The sequence below is a fragment of the Myotis myotis genome, unplaced genomic scaffold (assembly GCF_014108235.1).
Source record: "Myotis myotis isolate mMyoMyo1 unplaced genomic scaffold, mMyoMyo1.p scaffold_m19_p_7, whole genome shotgun sequence".
In the NCBI taxonomy this organism is placed as follows: domain Eukaryota; kingdom Metazoa; phylum Chordata; class Mammalia; order Chiroptera; family Vespertilionidae; genus Myotis; species Myotis myotis.
The window spans coordinates 1,523,578-1,545,180 of NW_023416379.1; positions in this window are offsets into that span (position 1 = coordinate 1,523,578).

A 21,603-nucleotide genomic window follows, 5' to 3' on the forward strand; every position below is an offset into this window, starting at 1 on the left:
GGGCGTTTGTCATGAGGGTCAGTATTCCTCCACCTCCGCCCTTTCCGGTTCAGCGTGGGGTCTGTGTTCCTTTCCTCAGCGTATGTTATTTTTCTCACAAGGGCTTGAATTTGGCCTTCAACCCATCCTCATTGCAGGAGGGAAGAAAAATAGGGAAAACCAGCATTTGAGCCTTTTAAACACATATTATTTACCTTAACTCTTCACTGTGAAATCATTTTAAAGTTTGAAAGGTAACACACGCTCACACACACACACACACACACTCACACACATGCTCACACACACCACTCACACATATTCTCACAAATACACACGTTCACACATACACACACACACACATACATGCACTCACAAGCTCACACACATACCATGCACACATATCACACACTCACACACACATACACACTCACACACACATGCAATCACAAGCTCACACACATACCACAGGTATACAAACATGCTCACACACACACACGCATGCACACACACACTCACACACGCTCACACACTCACATACACTGACATGCTCACACACACCATACCACATACACACACACTCACACACACATACACACTCACACACATGCTCACACATGCTCGCAATCTCACACATGCATACATATGCTCACACACATGCTCACTCACACACGCTCACTCACACGCTCACACAATTCACATATGCTTACATACACACTCACACATGCTCTCACACACATGTTCACACACATGGTTACACATACACTCTCACACATACGCTCACACACATGCTCATACACAAACTCACATGCTCACATACGCTCACATACACACATGATCACACACTCACACTCAATGCTCACATACACACGCTCAGATACACTCACACACACTCACATATGTTCACATACACAGTCACATGCTCACACACACTCACATGCTCACATACTCACACACACACTCACACACACACACACACACACTCACACACACACACACTCTTCAGCATGAAAAATATTGGAAAAACCAGGCGGGCAGAGGGACAGGCCGGGAGGTGCCGGGCTGCGAGGGGGCCCTGCCCGGCTCTCCTTCGCCCCGGAGCTACCTGTCACCGGACCCGCGGGCACCAGGAACCGGGAGATCCCGACGGGCTCACCTGAGCGGTGGTTCCAATGAAACGCCCATCGGGCCCTTGTCACACTAGTGACCATCGTGTCTCCCCTGTCACACTAGTGACCATCGTGTCTCCCTGTCACACTAGTGGCCATCGTGTCTCCCCTGTCACACTAGTGACCATCGTGTCTCCCCTGTCACACTAGTGGCCATCGTGTCTCCCCTGTCACACTAGTGGCCATCGTGTCTCCCTTGTCACACTAGTGGCCATCGTGTCTCCCCTGTCACACTAGTGACCATCGTGTCTCCCTGTCTGAGGGCCCATGGCTTTGGTGCCTGTGTGCGCAGCCGCCCTTCCAGGCGAATGACAGGCTTAGTTCGGGGTCTGTTCCGAGTGGGACAACGTGGAGCCGGACCCAGGAGGGCAGCGCCAAGGCCCGGCTATCAGCCTGTCTGGGCCACGGGCAGGGCCTGATGCGCGTGGCGGGAAGGGCCTGGGCCTCGCCTCGCTGACCTCACCCCAGGAGCCAGGTCCCACCCTCCCCACTGGCAGGGGCTGAAGGGCGATTCCACTGGATGACGAGCTCACTCGCTGTGGTTTCAAGCAGAAACATAACAGGCGAATCTTACGGGTCAGAGGACACCGGGTTGGACCAGGAGAGCGCAGGATGGGGACGCGCGTGGCCAGCAGGTGGCAGCGGCGGCCCACGCAGAGGCTCCGCGGCCTGGGGGGTTTGCAGGGGATGTCGGGCTGCACAGGAGGTGAAGGAAGGTTTGCAGCGAGGCCACTGCGTGTTGGAAACGCCGCTGTGGGCGGCAGCGAGGGCGACCCTTCCCAGGAGCGGCCGCAGGAGGTCACGCGGGGCCTGGCTGGCCCCCTGGAGGCAGGGGAGGAAGCGGGCGAGCGGATCCCCCGTTCAGGGCGGATAAAGGGTCGCCTTCGTTAGGCGCCGGAGGTGCATTTCCGTGCACAAGGGACAGAGCCGTCTCCAAATGCGCGTCAGGAGCGGGTTGCTCAGAGGGTAAGGTCTCCGGGATGTACGGGGCCTCGCCGCTCTCCGCCCGGAGCACGGGCCCGGGGCAGGCTGGTGTGGAATCACAGCGCCAGAGGGGGCTGCGCCTGCCAAGCGCTTCTCATTTCGTCCCGCCTTTATCGTCCCGCATGGACGCCATGGTGGGCCGCCGCAGCGTTCCCACCGCCCGCCCGTAGCAGCGCGGGGAGCGCCGGCTGCGGGTCCACTGGAGGCGACACAGCCACGCTCTCAGGCTGACGAGCTCCAGGGAGACTGTGGCCCCCTCCCCCAGGGCAGCCTGAGCTCCACGGAAAGGCACCCGGACCCCTGGACCCGCCCCGGGGGGAGGGGGCGGATGGGCGACCTGTGGGCCCAGGCTGCTGCTTTCCTTCCTTAATCCTCGCCAGAGGGTGTGTTTTTACTGGTTTTAGAGAGTGAGGGAGGGAGAGCGGGCGAGAAACATCCACGGGAGAGAAAAACACCCATCAGCTGCCCCCAGCAGGGCCCCAACCCCAGCCGACGTGTGTGCCCGGCTGGGGAGGGAACCGGGACCTTTAGGGGGCGATGCGCCGATCAGCTGAGCACCCGCCAAGCTGGGACTCGTTCAGAAAGGATTTTTGCTCAAACGTCTCTCTGAGCCCGTTTATCCCCCTTCTGAGCGAACCCCCTCATGCAGAGCGAACCCCCTCATGCAGAGCGAACCCCCGCATGCAGAGCGAACCCCCTCATGCAGAGCGAACCCCCTCATGCAGAGCGAACCCCCTCATGCAGAGCGAACCCCCTTCGCCTGATGGCGGGAGCTCGGGCCGCGGGGAGCAGCCAGGTGGCAGGGTGCAGTTTTCTGGAACAGGCCCCGCGAGGCGAGGTGGCGCTGGTTCTCCTTTGTCAGGGGCAAGGGAAGGTGGGGACAGAAAGGTGCGGGAGGGGCCTGGGAGGTCGCTGAGAGAGAGGGAGCTCGGAGTCCACGCGTGCGGAGACCAGCAGCTCGGCCTGGCAGCAGAGCCTGGAGGCCCCTGTTCTGCGTGGCTGGGTTTTCCTGCCAGAGTGACCGACTGCTCCCCACGCCGGGGCCCACGCGGGCAACTCCGGAGTTTCCTGGAGGGATCTTGGTTTGGTGGGTTTCACCGCCTCCGGCCGGGCAGCTGGATTCCCCACCGTGGCTCCTGTGACTCCTCACACACACCGCCGTGTGCACACAGCTCCGACTTCACTCAGCCCCAGAGCACGCCTGCCCTGCTCGACATAAGCTCACACCTGGCTGTCCCCTCCCGGGAAATGTCTGGACTTGGGCGAAGGGCTCTGAAGTCCTCTGGGGCCACAAGCGCTAGTTCTGGGCTCCTCCCCCAACGCCCCCCCCCCCCCCGCCCCTCTGTGGCCACCACGCTCACTTCTCTTTCTGGAGGTCTCTCTCGGAGCGGCTCCATATCGCTGGATGCACTGGGAAAGGAGAGGAATCGTCTGGCTCTTGGCTCTCCTGTGCTTCTAGAAGGTTATCCCACCAGGATTCCTCAGCAATCCCTTTTCTTGTCAATCCTCACCATCCGATCCTCTTCAGACCCCGAAGGTGCTGGTCCCTGGGCGGGAGGGGACCTGGGCACCTCTTATCCTCTCTGCCTCGGCCAGGGCCAGTCGGATGTGGGTGGGAAACAGCCTGGAACACGGCAGTCCGCCGTCTGCTCCCTGGATGTGCCACAGACGCAGGCTGTCTCCCCTCGGCCAGGTATCTGTCTTCCTTTCCAACCGTCTTGTACCAAGAAGGAGGCTCATTTCCAAGGCGAACCCTTCCAACTGGCATCTTTGTGTCCCTCAAGACTCTTTCCTTTTAATTGTTCTTTTTGTCTCCCTTGTATCTCGGCATTCGTCTCCCACTGCTCCTGTGGCCTACAGGCATGGCTAGTTCCCGTCAGAGCGAGCATGGCAAACACTGGCCAGGAGTGTGGTCAGGAATCCCTTCTAACACCAGCAGACTGGCCTTTTCTCCGAAAATCTCCTTAAAAAGTCAGTATCTTTCCTCTGGAACTTGGCAGGAGTCACATAATTGGTTTCTTGTCTTCCATTCATGTCCCCTCTGTGCTATTCCTCATGCCTCAGCAGGAATGCTTGCTTTTAAACAAATTCACATGTCAATTTCTGTCTGAAATACTCCAATACGTTCCAATTGCTCTTAGAATAAACACAGGCTTCTTTTTTTTTTTTTAATATATTTTATTGATTTTTTACAGAGAGGAAGGGAGAGGGATAGAGAGTTAGAAACATCGATCAGCTGCCTCCTGCACACCCCCTACTGGGGATGTGCCCGCAACCAAGGGACATGCCCTTGACTGGAATCGAACCTGGGACCCTTCAGTCCGCAGGCTGACGCTCTATCCAGTGAGCCACACCGGTCAGGGCGAACACCAGGCTTCTTACCTTGTTGTGCAAAACCCAACCCCTAGACTGCCGGGCTCGCTTCTCTGAAAACTCACTGTGTGCACTTTCATCCTTGTGTGTCCACCTGTGGCCGCCCCACCTACTGTTAATATAGATCCTGCGGGGGCTTTGTCTGCCTGTCGTCACACCATCGACTGTTAGGGTCAGATCCCATTGAGTTCTTGACACCACAAAGCCTTCACATTGGCTGTTCCCTCTACTGGAATGCTCTTCCCCACCACTCAGTCTTACGGTGTTATTAATCCTGAGCCCTCCAACTTCTGAGAGAAAAAAATTCCCTGTCGTTTTAATTACTCAGATAGTGTTGGGAGCTATGTACCCAAGAAAATCAATGAAGAAAGTCAGGTAGGGAACCAGACTGCTGTCAGTCTTGGATCAAAGGAGGTTCTCAAATGGGTATCCAGGCAGCTAAGTGCAGCCCGGTCTACACACAGTGGTGGGGTGCTTGTTTGTGTGGAGATAGTAGTGAAAAATGAGTTCATGACATTGCGCTCATACAAAGGGGTGGCCATGGCGAAGGCACGCTCACAATCAGGTCAGGGCCACCCACGGTTGGAGAAAAATGTTCCGACACGGATCAAAACAGCTTTGTGCTTTGGCTCTCACTGAACTGGAAAGAGTGATACAAACCACTTGCGACCACTCGAGTGCTCAGAAGGCTGTGAAACTTCTAACCAAGATGCCCGGGAACAAGGTGTCAAAGGCCAGGCTCACAGGTGGAGGACTAAACGGTAATACAGACGGAGACATTTGGGATGAGTTAGGAGTTGAGGTATAAGAATAGAAACTATAATTTTCAGAAAGCAACAGCATTGATTGTCACTCAAGTATGAATAAACAGCAAACAGATTCCTGGGAAACAGTTGAGTTAAAGCCGGGCGATCGAACTAGAGTTGGAAGCAAAGGTTAAGTCAGAAGAAGGGACATGGCGAGAAAGGGGGTGGAGAGCAGCCTTCCTACTTCCTCTGGGAGAAGAGAATACAGGAGCCTGAGTTGCTCTGTCTCTTTTCTCTCCTCCAAACTGCTTGCCTGTTGGGAGGAATCCAATTCATGCGTTTGACAATCACTTGATGGAGTGCCAATTGTGTCCCAGACGTCGGCTGGGCACTTGTGATTCCTCGGGGAGAGGAGCAGACAAAGATTCTTGCACTCTGGAGTTTATATTCCAGTGGAATCGGTGGAGGTTTGAAGACAGAAAGCAATAGAAACATGATATTCTTAAACTGTAATTTGTTATGAGATGATGAGGACTATTAGAAAAAATACATGAAAAGCAGAACAGGGTGTGGGGAAAAGAGAGAGCAGTCAGAGTGCCTAGGGTTTTTATGAACAAATCAGTAAAATGTGCCTGTGAAACTAATATATTTTTCTCATTATTTTTCCTTTTCAGGGGGTCGACTATTGGGGCACAGAACGTGGACAAACATAACCACGGGCCAGCTTGCTTCTCATAGAGAAAAAAGTCCATATGCAATCCGTTTAAAGAAACGATGAGTTGATTACAAAAGAAGGTAATAAGAGGAATGGATTAAGTACCAAAGGCTGGAAACAAGTATATTATTGATTTTCTGAGTCCCCTCCCCCCACCCGGTGGGAAGCTTGACAGAGCTGATCTGGTGGTCACAGGTCTCAGTGGACCTGCATGCGTGGGAAGGATGTCTTTGACCCTCAGACTTATATTTGTGACCCAGAGGGACATTGACTTTGAATTAACCTTGTTGTGGGCTGACATCAATCACTCGGGGACTATTTCCAAACAGATTGCCAAGCAATCAGAGTCTGGGCTTGATCAGCGTGCAGAGTGCCAAGAACTCGCACGGGCGTGATGACAGCAAGAGAAACGGGGCGGAAGGGGTGTCTGATCAACCCCAGAAATAAGGAGCAGCCCGGGCATGTGGGCGGCCCTGAGAGGGAGTCTCCAGCCTCCTCTGGCCTGTGCTGGGTGGTGTGTTTAGAGGTGTCTGTCTCTGAGACACCGTCCACATTACAACTATCCACTGGAAGGGCTGGCTCTTCTGGGACTCCAGCCGGTTTAATTGAATTTCTCCAGCTCCCCAGCTGCTCATCCAGGACACCATCAAATATTGCCTGTGTTACTGCAATTACTTTTAAAAGACCACTCTGCTCCGCTCCTTCCCTTCGCAACCTGTTACCCGCACAGGATCCCTGAGTAATATTCCACACTGGCGTCCCGTGACGCATACTGCACCTAGAAAAAACACTCCATCTCTTTACCGTGACCGTCTCTTTACTCTGGCCCTGCCCAGCCCTCTCATTGCTTTCACCGCACCACCAACATGGTATAAATGGCAAGGGTGGCCAAATATTACCTCCCCTGGACCTGAGGCACCATGGCAAATATGACTTTGAATCTTCTCCCATCAGACATGTCTATTTTTCTATATCATGAATCTGGGTTGGCCTTCTTGGCCTCATTTGTTGAAAGAAATGCAGCAGAACTGAGGTTGTCTGTCCCAGTCCAGGCATCAGCAGGCCTAGCCTGCTTCAGCTCGCATTCTGGGTCATGACATTTTCTGTTTTCCAGGCCAAAGAGAGAGCAAATATTTCGATCGGCACCATTGATGGGAATATCACCCAGTGACACTGTATCTTATTTCCTATGTTCAATTTGATAAATAACTTCAATTTCATTGCCCAGCTGCCGCGAGGGCTGCCTGCTGGAGGACGAGAGAGCATGTGGAGCAAAGGTGCGCTATCACAGTCGAGGCAGTCCAATATCCAGAAGCCCCCGCCGACCTGGCCGCTGACCTCTGACGCGTGAGAGAGTCCAGCTGAGACCACATCTCTGACTCATAAAAAGGTGAGCCAAATTAATGGCCGCTGTTTAAAACATTACAATTTTAGGGTATTCTGATATGAAGCAATAGCAGCCTTCTTTCTGTGCCTCTAATGGGCAAAACCAGTTCCTCCATCTGGATGGTGGTGGCTGCTGTTCCCTCTACCTGGATGGGGGCAGAGGGCACACACAGGTTTTCCACTTCAAATTCACCCGTTTGCAAAGTGGAGAGCCTGTAGGACTCTTGAAAACTCTCTCCAAGAAAATCCTCCTCCCCAGTTTTGTCTCTTTCCGCCCAGCGTCCTCCCACAGCTGGGGAGAACCACAGAGCTTTGCCGTCTTGTGCGTGGCCTGTTTGATTGGCGTGGATTTCTCCTTAGAACATGGGGATACTTAAAGCCAATGGTCCTCAGTAGAGATTAGGAACGGGAAAGCCTAATTTAATGCACTTAGTCACTTAGCTCCTTAAAAGGTAGCTTAGATCTGATCTCTGAGCAAACTGGTGTCAGGAGAGGTTGCGAGGTTGGCCGGACCCCCCAGGGTTAGGCAGGGTGCTCACATGAAGTTCGCAGAACGTGGGCAGAGGATGCTGTCTCCTGGCAGAGGCGAGGCAGTGACGGCTTATCACAGGGCGCTGTGGGTGTGCCCGGGATAAATGTAATTAGTGTAACTTCCACAACAGTGATCCGTCATATCGTTATCTGCCTTTTCCAGATGGAGAAGCACAAGTTTACTACACCAGTTACATGACATTTTCTGTTTTCCAGGCAAAAGAGAGAGCAAATATTTCGATCGGCACCATTGATGGGAATACTACCCAGTGACACTGTGTCTTATTTCCTGTGTTCAATTTGATAAATAATTTCAATTTCATTGCTTTGTTCATTATCAACCCTCGAATGAGTAGAATGATAATCAGCTTGAACGTCCCATGTGTTCCTTTAACTTTCATGTTTTATTTCACATTGAAATCTCATCAGCCATGGGATGGAGCATTTTTTCAGTAGTGATGGGAGTTGGCCACACTAGTTAATTTTTATTCTGATTTTTGTAAATCAATCTGGACCATTAACAATAACAGTTCATAGCAACACCCAAATGTGCACTGTTTCTCTCAGTCCTGTCTCAGGTCCGTCCACAATGACCTCATCCTCGTCACCACTTCCATCTTCTGTCCACTCGTGCTTCAGTGTCCGTCTGTGGTGTCTGGGCTCTGAACCAGTCTGCACTGAGAAAGAGGCAGAAGCACTCAGGGTAAGATTCCAAGGGAACCTGGTTATGCCCCCTTATCTGCGCGCACAGAAAATGTAAGAATGGTTGTCAAGTACCTGTTAGCCTCCATAGAGATAAGAGACTCCTTTTTCACCTTCCCATTTATCATGTCCATTGGCATGCTCACACAGCCTCAGGAAAACAACCCCAGCATTCAGTGTCTGCTGTATATCCCTGGCCGGACACACAGACCCAAGAGGCTCTTGTGTGTGCAGATAAACTCATTTTCATCACTTTCGCTGTCCGCTGACCGTATATTCCTTGATGTAACATATTTACAATACACAACATGGCATGACAAGGGGCCAGGGGTTTGATAATTTGGACGGACGGTGCTGGATTCTGGCGTGGCTGACCAGACGGCGACGTCTCTCGGTGGGAGAATGTGAATACATCAGTCACGCGGCCAGCCTTTGCTGTCAAAGCTAATGGGATGCAGAATTTAAACAAAAAAAATGATCCCAGCAGCTCTGTCTGCGCTCCTAGCAGAGAAGCAGCTGTGCCCACACGCTGTTCCCCTCTCCCCAAACCCGTCTACACGTGAGATGTCAAAGGTCACCGTTGCTTACAGCTGCGATTCCCCGAGATCCTTCATCAGGATAACTAGCTTCTGGGTGAGGCCATCTGTCTTCATTTATCTCTGCAGAATGTCCAGTTGAGAAAGATGAAATGTCTCTATGAGTTTAAGATTTTCCGCTAGGGGAAGCCAAGTCGACATCTCCATCAATTAGTTGATTGGTTTTCTCTGCTATTGTCCAATCTACTTTAATGCAGTAACAACAGGCACACAAATACAGACACAATGAAAGATTAAGGCACAGAACATTTTTTTGGCTTGGGGATCAGACCGAATTGAATTTTTATGGGGGCGATCGTGAATATTTCCCGTTTGCATGACTTGCAAGAAAGCACTGGTGAGCCCTGGCCGGATGCCCCCTGCCGCGGCCGCAGTCGCCAAGGCCAGCCCGGTCCCTTGGGAAGAGGGGCAGCTGGTGTCAGCATTGTGACGCGCGGTCGGTTATGATTCTCCTCAAGGCTAGGGTGCCAAGAGTAAATACTGACGCTGAAATGGCAGCCGAAATATTAGGTCCACGAAACGTAATTACTTGGACTGAAGACTGACCTGGCCGCAAGAACAAACGCTCCGGTGGCACGGAGGAGTCGCGGGAGGTCTCAGCATGTCCGTCCCGCGAGCTCACTGCACAGCCGCAGCTCACTGGCTGCAGAGCCCTGCTCACCCTCTTTATTGCGGATAATAATTCCGACTCAATCTCTTTATAGCTATTGCCAGAGACACCCATTAAAAAGTTCCTTGTAGCCACCACTGATAGGAAGCAGACGTAAACAACGGGAAGGGATTGGACAGTTGCCTGGGTTAAACAAGGATTCAAGAGGAGCCAGTCGTTGACTAGGTTCCTTATGCTGCACTTTCTGTCCCTGCGGCTGTTTTATAACTACCACTGAGTGCTTCTTACTCCCGTCAACAAGATTGTGAGAACATGTATGGGGCCAGGCGGGTACCGGAAATCTCTCTGGGATCCTTCTGTAAAGTGCATGATTGTCTAACCACTATGCTGCATACCTGAAACGAATGTACGATAGTCCTGCATATAAACTGTAATCTATATGTATAAAAGCCTAAGCGACCGTCTGACCGTCCGACCATCCTACCGGTAGCAATGACATGCACTGACCATCAGGGGGCAGATGCTCAATGCAGGAGCTGCTGAGCTGTGGTGACTTGGCAGCTGTGGTTCTCAGGTGACAGAACCAGAGAGGAGAGAGCCCAATTCTGGGGTGCATCACCTGAGAACCGCCCTCTTGCAGTCCGGGACCCCTCAGGGAATGTTGGAGAGTCAGTTTCGGCCTGATCCCCACAGGCCAGGCTGAGGGACCCCACTGGTGCACAAATCCATGCATCGAGCCTCTAGTTGAAAAATAAAAATTAAAAAAAGAAGAGTATATCGGACAATCCTTCTACGAGCATTACTTTGCTTTTTCAGATTTCTAGTTGCTGGAAGCTATCCATTGTCAACACTATCATGAAAGTGCAACAGGGAACTTGGAAGGCTGATGGACCTTGAGCTTTAGCAAGGGTCCGATTGTTCTGTTGAGATAATGGTGGCTCAAGCCATTTCCTGACCTAATAGTCTTGAAGTAAATCTTTACTAATATTTACTGACCTTTAAGATAGTCTGTCTGCTACCGGATTGCCTGCCTAACTAAGGGCAAGATGTGTATTCTAAAATTGAATAAAAGCTAACAGGGTCTGGGCCCCAGTGGAGCCTCTCCACTAGAGAAAGGTTTTCCGCCTGGCCCCCATGCCTTCTAAATTCATATTTCTTGTCTAGTGTATTCATCTGCGCGTGGCCCCTTTTCCAGATCCTGAACCCTAGCCGCAAATGGATGCGGCATTCACATCTAGTCTTTTTCCTTTTGCTATTGGACTGGTACCCGAGGAGGGAGGATGACTGTGGCTTCAGGTAGCATGAGGCGACACGGACTGTTCCCACTGTGGGCTTGGCCATGAGGACTTCTGCTATCTCATGGATTCTGCACAAAACATGTTGTCACATGTGAACCATCCTTCTCGAAAGGCAGCTTAGTGCAGATGGCGAGTTATCCATTGCTTTGGAAGCAAAGCGGTCCTAGAAGGTCCCAGAGCTGTGACAGGAGCAGGACGTTGTGAAAGAAGAATGGAGGCCAAAGCTTGCATGCATGTTGGAGGTCAGAGAGAGGAGGTCAGTGTGGGGCTGGCCCTGTGCGGCTGCTTCTCACCATCTACTCACTGTCATTCAGCAAACTGTTAACACTCATTGGGCCCAGTGTATGTTAGTAATACTGAATGTGACCGGCATAATGATGGCATAGAAAGAAGAATGATAACGATGGATAAGAACAAGAACCTACAGTCGATGTCAATGCCGCCTGTATAGGGAAGTCGCATTTCAAAATAAATGGATAATAAACTAAGTTTTCAAGAAAAAAAAAACACTAAAAATGAGGAAAAGATTGAGGGCCCTCCATGAAGGAATGATTAAGAAAGATATTTCTTCCTCATTTTTGTTCTTTTTCTCAAATTGTCCCTTTTCCTTATATGGAAGTCTGGACAGAGAGATTTTGGATCAACAGAGTCATGCTTTCACTGGAGAGTAGGTCGCTGCTCATGGCACATTACAGATGCTGTCTCCATGCTTATTGATTTCTGAGAGGGAGAGAGAGAGAGAAACATCAATGATGGGAGAGAATCATTGATCGGCTGCCTCCTGCATGCCCCTCCCCCCCCCGCCCCCGCGCCCCGACTGGGAATTGAACCATGAATAGTTCATAGGTCCATGCTCAACCACTGAGACACACCAGCCAGGCTCCTTGCATACTTTTAAACATCAACTTCATTTGCAATAAGAAGCACTAGTTTCAGGGTGTATTTTGTTGTGTTTGACAAACTGGTAATGCCTACATTTTTTGGAGGTTGTGGGGCAAAGATACTTCCATGAAAAGGGAATGTTATGGGGAAAGGTTTCAAAGGGAGGCCGTCACTTCTGTTGAAATATGTTGCCTTTGAGATTCCTGTAGACACTCAGGTGCAAATGCCCAAAAGGTATCTGTTCTGGGGAGTTACACTTGGACTCCTGCACCTTGGGAGTGGAGAACGGAGAGCGACTGATTGTCAGATGCTGGCTCCAGTGTGGAGAGCAGAGATCAGTGTTGTGTTTTGATTTTGACAGACAATCAGAACTCGTGAGATGAAGCCCAATGCAGTGTGTGGAAAACGTCTCCTTGATGTTTGCCTGTCAGGGTGTATTCGCTTTATGAGGTAAAGCCAGTATTTATTTACTTAGCATCTCACCTTGTTATTAAAACATTTCAGGTGGCTTTCAGGGGTGGATAAGACGTGAGACTCAGGGATTTGATGATGGCAACAACCAACTACAAAGAAAGAGGAGGTGGCCAGGGAGGAGGGCAAGAAGAATAGAAAAGAGATGGAGCAGAAGCAGAACCAGAAGGAGGAGGAGGAGAAAGAACAGGAAGAGGAGGAAAAGGCAGAGGAGGGGAGAAGAGGGAGGAAGATGGAAACAAGTTTCGGACAAGGAGGATATTAAACAGGTGTGCTGGTAAGGCCTGCATACATTATATAGCACATATACACACTAGAGGCCCAGTGCACGAATTCGTGCACGGGTGGGGTCTGGCCAGCCCGGCCCCTGATTAGGCTGGTTGGCCGACTGCAGTGGGCGTCATAGTGACCAGTCATCCCGGTCGTTCTGGTCACTGGCTGTACACACACACACACAACTGATCTGGGGCTAATATCAGGTAAAATGCATTCAGGGGTTCTAATAAAGAATTACATGCATGCAATGCACCAAATGGAAGCCTCAATAACAGCTTTCAGGAGCACGGGGTTTTTTTTTAGATCTAGGAAGAAATGCTTTTGCCCCCAACTCCCAAAGTCTCCTTCCAAGTAGAGGATGCTTTCTTCTAGAACCCCTCCTGGCCCCTCCCTCTTCCTCACTTGCTGTGTGAGTTCTTGGGGAGCAGATCCTGGCAGGTGTAGCACAGCTGTAGCTCCCTCTGCCGGAGATGGGGGCACCTGCTGGGACAAGGGCTCTTCCTTGCTCCCCTCGGTTACGACCAGCTCTTACATGGAGACTTCTAGTGCCATGAACACAAGGGGAAGGGTGCCAGCCCCATAGTGCCTGCTACTGGGTAGACTCGCCTCCCGCTTCTGTGAATGAAGCTAACTAGTTCTATTGCCTGAACGTTCTTCAGTGTTAGTTTGTCGTTTGAAGATGTTGTGTTGGCTTTCCACCACGTTGCCTTGTTTGCTTTCACCCTATTTGCTTGTTTGCTTATTTCTCAGTTGTCTCAGCTCTTGAATGGGGAAGAGAGGCTCACTTACTGGCCTCCAAGAATGCCATCCATCGAGAATAAAAGACTCTTGAGATAATGGAAGTGGAAGTGGGCTGACATCATAAATAGAAAACGTAATTTAGCATAAGTAATCCTACGGTGCACTGATTTGATGTTGGCCTCATATTTTGCTGGATTGTCTAGATCTAGAAATCTATGTTAGGATATCTGGAACAATGGGATGGTCTGCTCAACCTTGAGTTCATTGTTTGCTAAAAATACTAAGAAGAGCTTGTTTGAAAATCGGGGAACCCTTATTATAGCTTTACCTCTGTGTCTTGGTTAATAACATTGGGAAAATTAAATAACACCTTGGGAACTCACACCTCCTCTTCTCGACAGCTCTGCTTCCCTGCTCGCCCCCCCCCCCCCCCCCCCACACACACACACACTCAGGAGCTTGTCCTGTGTGGTGCCCCGAAGATTCTGGGCCAGGAAGTGTGTGCTCAACGCTGGACCTGAATTAGGCCAGCAGCTCAGGAATGAAGGTCTTTTCTACTCTGAGAGTCTGTGACCCCCTGAACTTTCCAACTGATGGGGGACAGTTTCTGCCTCGTTTTTTGTAGGTCGCTGACCGTACCACAGCCACCATCCTCTTCCCGTGATGTTCCGTGTAGAAGACCTTCCGCACCGATTGCCGACTTGCACCTGGAGGAGCCTGCATACAGCGGAGCAAGCATCGTGTCTGACAATCACCCCTCATCGAAGTCTCCAGGGGACGTGGGGCAGGAACCCCATCCATGTTGCTCTGCGCTGGGAGTGACACGCCGTCCACAGTCTCAGCTGCTGGCTGACAGATCCAGGTCACTGCAAACACGACCCCACTCGGTCCTCTTCAGATCACTCATTACTCACCCGCGCGTGATGCTTCAGGAGGAACAGGAGCTGCCCGCACCTGGCAGCGGGGCCTCGCCGTGGCGCCCCGACAACGCATCTTGTCAGCCCGCTGCTCCCAGACACGATTGTGAGTCTTTCCGGCGGCGTGTCTTGTCAATCCGCAGTTTGCAGATTTGCATGGAGAGGGTGTTCCGTGGGACGCCTCGGCGCAGCCCCGCAGCGGGCACTCGGTGTCCATGCCAGTCTACAGGGAACTGTCCCGGTGCTGATCCCGCCACGGGGCCGCCGGGCTCAGCCATGGGCAGAGTGAGGGACCTGCGGGGGCGGGGCGGGGGCACTGATGAGTGAGGAGAAGGGATTCGCTGCTTTTGGTTACCCAGTCGTTTGATTTCAGCTGTCAGCCCCGCTCATATCATTTAGAGAAAACACGGGTTGGCAGTTTGTCTAGTCACGTCGGCTCACTGCACAAATGAGCAAGATGGTTTTCAGAGATGGGAGGTGATTCTTCCAGGAGAACACAGGTACCTGCTACTAGACCCCAAAACGCAGGCCCCTTTGCGTGCCGGAATAGTGATGAGATGCAGGCTTCCGCCAGCCTCCTGCCGGCTGTGAGGTTCCTACCTTCTCACTGGCCGTCACAAGGACGCACGCTCCGATGGCTCCTGACTCACGCAGGAAGCGCACTCCCTCCCGGGGCACCACCTCCTGCCAGCTCACCGCGTGGCCTCATGCCTGTGGCCCGTGGGTTTCTGAAACGAAGATGGGTGACATGCGCCCTACAAAACGTGGGTGACCTAGAACCACCGGGGATTCAAAGACAAGGAAAGTCCTAAAGTCTAAAGAAGCTGCCCAGCGTTCACGCGAGCGTGCGTTTCTGGCGGGACACTGGGGTCGTCCAGGTTAAATAGGTGCCTTCGAAGCAGCAGGCGGAGATAGAGGCTGAGTCTGGAGCACTTACTTGGTCCACCCAGCAGCACGGAGTTTTGTTGGTTTAAGACAGTTAATAGGTGCGGAGGCTCCGTCCCATTGTTCAGACTCACAGTCAGCGATGGCGGTTCTGAGACCCAACTGGCAGTCACTGCAGAAGACGGAGGGGCCCTGCACGTGTTCCTGTGACTTCCTCTGAAGGAGGTTACAGGGGTCGGACAGGCTGCTACCATCTTCTCCTTCACATGCCACGTGTTCTTCGTTCACGGCGAAGACACAGGCGTCTGGGACGGAATCTGAAGGAACTTGCCATCACCACACATTCGGCTCCAGGCTTGACTCTGAATCGGAGGGGAGGGTGTTAGGTCTCGGTGTCAGATCGGCGATAACTGTGCTGGAGCTGAGGCGAGGGGGGACGTAGGACCGCTACCTCCCCGGCCGCAGGCGGGATGGTGGCCCTCTGTGGTTTCCTGACGAGGAGCACTTTCTCCTTCCCAGACTCTTCACACTGACCTGCTTGGTCCGTAGCGTGATCTTCTCGAGAGAAACAGAGCGCATGGGACTGGAGCGAGGAGAAGAGTCCGTCGCCCTCACCGCAGGGACCTTGAGCGCAGCTGTGTGCAGGGCGCTCTGTGCGGAGCTGCGGGGAACGCTGGGTGTGTAAGGGGTGGATGGGCTCGGCACCAGGAACAGGGGGAGGCCCCAGTTGCCCTTCAGATGGTCTGACAACACAGAACAGTGACCTTCCATTCCTTTCCCCACTCACTGTGTTAAAAAATGTAGAGCAGCAGGAAGGCCGGGGAGGGTGGGGGGGCAGGAGAGGTGGGTAAGAGATCAACCGAAGGACTTGTATGCATGCATATAAGCATAACCAATGGATATAAGACACTGGGGGGTAGGGGAGGCCAGAGGATTGTCAAGGGCAAGAAAAAAAAAGAGACATATGTAATACTCTTTGTAATACTTTAAGCAATAAAAAAAAAAAAAGAAAAAAAAATGTAGAGCATGTCAGAATCTGCAGAAAAATGTGTTTTCTCCCATCACACCATGGGGTCATCTCTTAAAGTATTGGTTTTCAAACTCGGCAGCTCAGAACTTATGAAAATAATGATTGCCCTGCCCCTTCCCCCCAAAAAACCTCACTCCCCCAAACAAGACATTCTTGTGTGCTGGAAAGTGGCTCAAGAATGTGATTTTGAAGTCGGCCATCCTATTTTGAGAAGGAAACCCTATCTCAGAGTAATATACTAACTCTTGTTTCTAATCTAGGCATAAAATTGAAAAAATTTCTTAAAAATCACGTGGTCACTCTATGATCTCCATAAAAGCACCACTGTTTCCCTAGATTTTATATATCCCCAATGTTAGGACAGTTGGTGAGACTCTGTGTCTGTGAGCATCACTATGGGATTGACAAGGCACTGAGACTACCTTACAGCTCTTGTGAGAAATCAGCCTTGAGACCTGACCGCTCTGCTGGGACAGGTGAAGGTGGCGCGCCAGGAGGGCAGAGTCTAATAGACACTGACCTAGACAGGAGTTACAATGAGGAAGCAGACCCACAGCCCTGAGGCAAGGAGGCAGCCAAGTGTCATTTATACTGTCCTCACCTCCTATTGGTCGCCTGGACCAACCCTAGTGCAATGGGGGTGGGATCAAGGGGACCATCCTAGAGCATCCATGACTGCGAATGGACCAAATAGGATCAAGACCCTTCTGTCCTCCTACTGGTGCATGAATTTATTTGGGAAATGAGACCCACTGTGCTGCCGGATGTGGCCCTGTGAAGTGAAATGGGACAGGTTCTAACCCACTTCTCTTTTGTAATAATGGGGGTGCCCACATGCCTTGCTAACTTCTATAAAATAATTACACTTTTGTAATCTTGGGTCTCTTTGTGGCCTTGTAGCCAACCAAATATGACGCGTTGGAGCTTGGACAGTTATAGATTTACTAGAAGCCCGTTGCACGAAGATTCACGCAGTAGGCCTTCCTTTCCCTGGCTGCTCACAACGGTTTTCCTCTGGCACTTGGGACCCAGGCCTTTGGTCCGGCCGCAGCGGAGAAGCCAAGCCTCTTCAGTCTTCAGTCTTCAGTCTTCAGTCTTCACTCTGGCCGGAGCCTTCAGTTTTCACTCAGCGCCTGCGTATGCAAATTAGCCGCCATCTTTGTTGGGTTAATTTGCATAGTCGCTCTGATTGGTTTGTGGGTGTAGCAGAGTGACACCAACTTGCATGATTCTCTTTTATTAGTGTAGATTCCTCTGAGCTGAGGATGGGACAGGTCACCTGTGAGACCAGGCAGGAAAGGGTAATGACCAGACCAGAGTCCGTGTGCAGTGTCAAGGCCTGAGTCCTGGACTATACAGATGGTGGAGCCACCAAGCATGAAGACTCTTGGGTGGAAAAGTCTAGAGGGTTTACAAGTGAGTCACGGAGACAATGTGTCCGGATTAAGCCCTTCAGCAACTCAGGGTGTCCCGTGGGAGGGAGTCTGGGTGAAAGTCCTGGGCGTGCTTTCTCTGTGGCTTCCTTGAGCACCTTTTCTCCAGGTTAAAGCATTTCCGCGCTGACTGTCTCCTGGCACCGCGTGGGCTTCTGCCACGTCCAATGTAGGGCAATTGCGTCTAATGAGATGGAGGCCATTGTGGATAAGACGAGCCATCACGCAAGATTATGGGCCGCCCCCGGGCTGTAAGAGGCTTACTCCGCAGTGGCGATTTGAGCCAAGGTTATTAACTGCAGCTAATTAGGGCCCCCCTCACCCCCAGGAACCTGGATTCCAGACGCAGCCATGGGAACTCTTGGACCCGTTTACCAAATTACAGAGCAGCTTACGTGGGCCTGTGGCTGGTGCTTGTTCAAATTCCTGAGCAGAAAGGGTTTAGCTGAGGACATCTGTGTGGCCTGAATAGAGAACTGTCTACAGAGACCTCGGGCTTATCCACTGGGGTCACCAGGGTTTCGACTGTAATTGTTCGATGGCGCCCACCCCGTCCAGAATATTTAAAAAATGTGTTAAGGTCGCTTCCCCTGGGAAGAAAGGAAGGTGCTCATTGCACCTGAGGCTGTTTGGGGGGCGAGAAGGCAGAGCGATGCCTCCCGGTGTGAGATACCCGAGCACCGGCTGCTAGTCGGGTGGGAGAGCCTTGCTTTTCTTCAGGTCCCGCCTGGCTGGAGTCTGGTGCTTGACTCACACCAGGACTTGCCTCTTCTCGTCCTGTTCAGCCATCCCAGGTTTTGCCCAAAGCCTGAAGGCTGCCTGTGTCCAGGCCTCACAGACGGCCACGTCCTCGGCTTTGCTCAGGCTCATGCTTCCTTTGACGTGCAGGTCTAACCCCTGGTTGTGTCAAGGTTTGCATCTTCTAATTCGTGCTGAGCAGTGGAGCTCATGCACAACCCCTGGGGGCAGCTCCTCCAGGTGCTGCTCTGGCCCCTCTCTGCCCCAAAGTCTCTCCCCACGGGGCCCTTGGGAATATGTCCTGCAAACCTGCTGGAGGCAAAGACCAACAAGTGGTTAGCATAATAAATGTGAGAGGTCTGTCAGAAGGCTGGTGGACCTTGGGGCTTTAGCAAGGGCTAAAAGCTATGCACGGGATTGTTCTGTTGAGACAATGGTGGCTCAGGGCAGTCCCCTAACCTGATAATCTTTTACTGTTTACCAAACCTTACCTTTGATATGTCTGTTTGCTTTGCTAAAGGGCAAATGTATATTCCAGGAAATAAAAGGCTATGGGTCCGGAGATTCAGAGAGCCATTCCACTAGAGAAGGGCCGCCTGGTTCCCCCAATGCCTTCCACATTTATATTCCTTATCTAGTATATCCATTTGTGCGTGGCCCCTTCTCCAGATTCTGAATTCTTGCTGCAAAAGGTTGCGGCACAAACCGGCCTTGGCTTTGAAACCCCTGGACACTGCCTGCGGGACCACATTCCACACTTCTGTCCGGAGTCTCCCTCCTCCCTCCATCCAGGCCCAGCAGGTGTGTGTGCCGGGCACACACTAGAGCTGCAGGGCTAACTCCATGTGCTAACTTGTCCTGCCCTGGACCGCCATCAGCTCCTTTGATTGGAGGTCGGGAGAGTGGTTAAGATCTCCAGTTCCGGGGTCACACTTTCTGTGTAGGAGGCTGCCTCTCCGCTAGGTGTGACCTTGAGTAAGTTCCTCTCCTCTGGGTGTGACCTTCAGTGAGTTTCTTTCCTCTGGGTGTGACCTTGAGTGAGTTCCTCATTTGAAAGTAGAATCTAGCCACCTACCTACCTACCTACCTACCTGCCTACCTACCTGCCCACCTACCTACCTGCATACTTACCTGCCCATCTACCTACCTGCCTACCTACCTACCTACCTACCTACCTACCTACCTACCTACCTGCCTACTTACCTGCCTACCTACCTGCCTGCCTACCTACCTGCCTACCTACCTGCCTAACTACCTACCTGTCTACCTATCTGCCTAACTACCTGCCTACCTACCTGCCTGCCTACCTACCTGCCTACCTACCTACCTGTCTACCTACCTGTCTACCTACCTGCCTACCTACCTACCTGCCTACCTGCCTACCTACCTGCCTACCTGCCTACCTACCTACCTACCTGCCTACCTGCCTACCTGTCTACCTACCTGCCTACCTACCTGCCTACCTACCTGCTTACCTACCTGCCTACCTACCTGCCCGCCTACCTGCCTACCTACCTGCCTACCTACCTACCTACCTACCTGCCTACCTACCTACCTACCTACCTGCCTACCTGCCTACCTACCTACCTGCCTACCTGCCTACCTACCTGCCTACCTACCTACCTACCTACCTACCTGCCTACCTGCCTATATCACATAGGTCTCTGTGAGGATTAGATAGGTCACTGCATGCAGTGTCATAGAACAGTACCTGGCACATAGTAGGTGTTCAATAAACGTGAGCTTTGACATTGTCTCATGGTGCCTTACATCTCCCCTCTGTACACCAGCCAGAGCTTTCCCTCCAGAGCTATCTTACCTGCACAGGTGCCCTGTGCTCACCCGGACCTGCTGTGTGGGCACCCCTGTTGCACTGAAGGGCATGAGAGGAAGGTGGGCACGCGGTGAAGGGTTGACTCTGGCTCAGTAAGTAGCAAAATTTATTGACTTAGCAACATTTCAACCAACATTTGGAACTGGACGAGACTTTCTCTGAAGTTCACAATGTCCAAGTGCGTGCGACTAAGATTTTTTTACAAATGAATCATCGGGCCCTTTGCCATCTGAGACGTGGTGTTGATCGCCCACGGTGTTCATCGAAAGGAGTGGCGCTCCGGGGGGTGTGTTCACATAAGTAAAGAGCAAGGCTGCACCCAGCGGGAGAAGGGCTGGTTACCGTGCCCACAGGGAGCCTGACGTGCCCGCGGGCAGCCGCTTCCCACCGAGGCCGAGGCTCGTCTCTGTCATGGGCTGTGCTTTACCCACCACTGAGGCCAAGCCCCATCTCCGAGGGACCATGCAGAAGTACACGACGCATCTCCGTGTCCTGCGGGCCAGGAAGCTGGCGCTGGAGGGTGTACCAGTTGGAGCAGGTGATAGCATTGGCCTAGACATCCCTGAGCAAGGAGGCGTGCTAACGGGTCCCGGGGAAGGGTCAGACCTGGACAGCTCGCTCAGTCATGAGCTGCCCCTCTCATCCTGTCGGTCAACAATAGGACTTCTCTTCAAGGCGTCCCGGAGGGAAGCCAGCTCCTGGCCGGCTCGAAGGCCACCCATCCCCACGCTCAAGGCCGCCCATCCCCGTGCTCCTCGACGGCTGTGCAGCTGCGGCATTCAGAACAACATGGGCTGGCGAAGCTCTGGACCGACGGGAGGAGGCGGAGGAAATGCATGTCAACATGTTTGTGCAGGTCAGCGAGGAAAGGACAGGTACGCAATACACTCCACTTCCCCGGGACGTGGGCACCTGCTGGTTTTCGGAGCCATCGCTTCTGCTTGAGGACACAAGGGGCCTTTTGTGTTTCGTCCTGGCAGCCCGGGACCCTCTGGTCCCATCGCAGAGGGATCCACGGGGACGTGCGTCGACGGGAGAGTGCGTGCCGTCCTCGGCAGGTTGCAAAACAGCGACTGTCACATCTGCTGGGTGTGGGGGGCGGAGACGATGGAAAAGTCAGACCAAGAAACCCAGGTTTTTGTCTTATTTTAATTTTTACTGGAAGTCCTTTACGTTTTCTAAGGAGTCTCTTTTTAGTTGATTTTTAGGGATTTTCTTTTTAAATATAGGCCAGATGCACGTGAAGACTGATCTTACCCACATTTCCTCTTTATACAGCCGCGTGTGCATAAGCTGGGAGCGTCCCT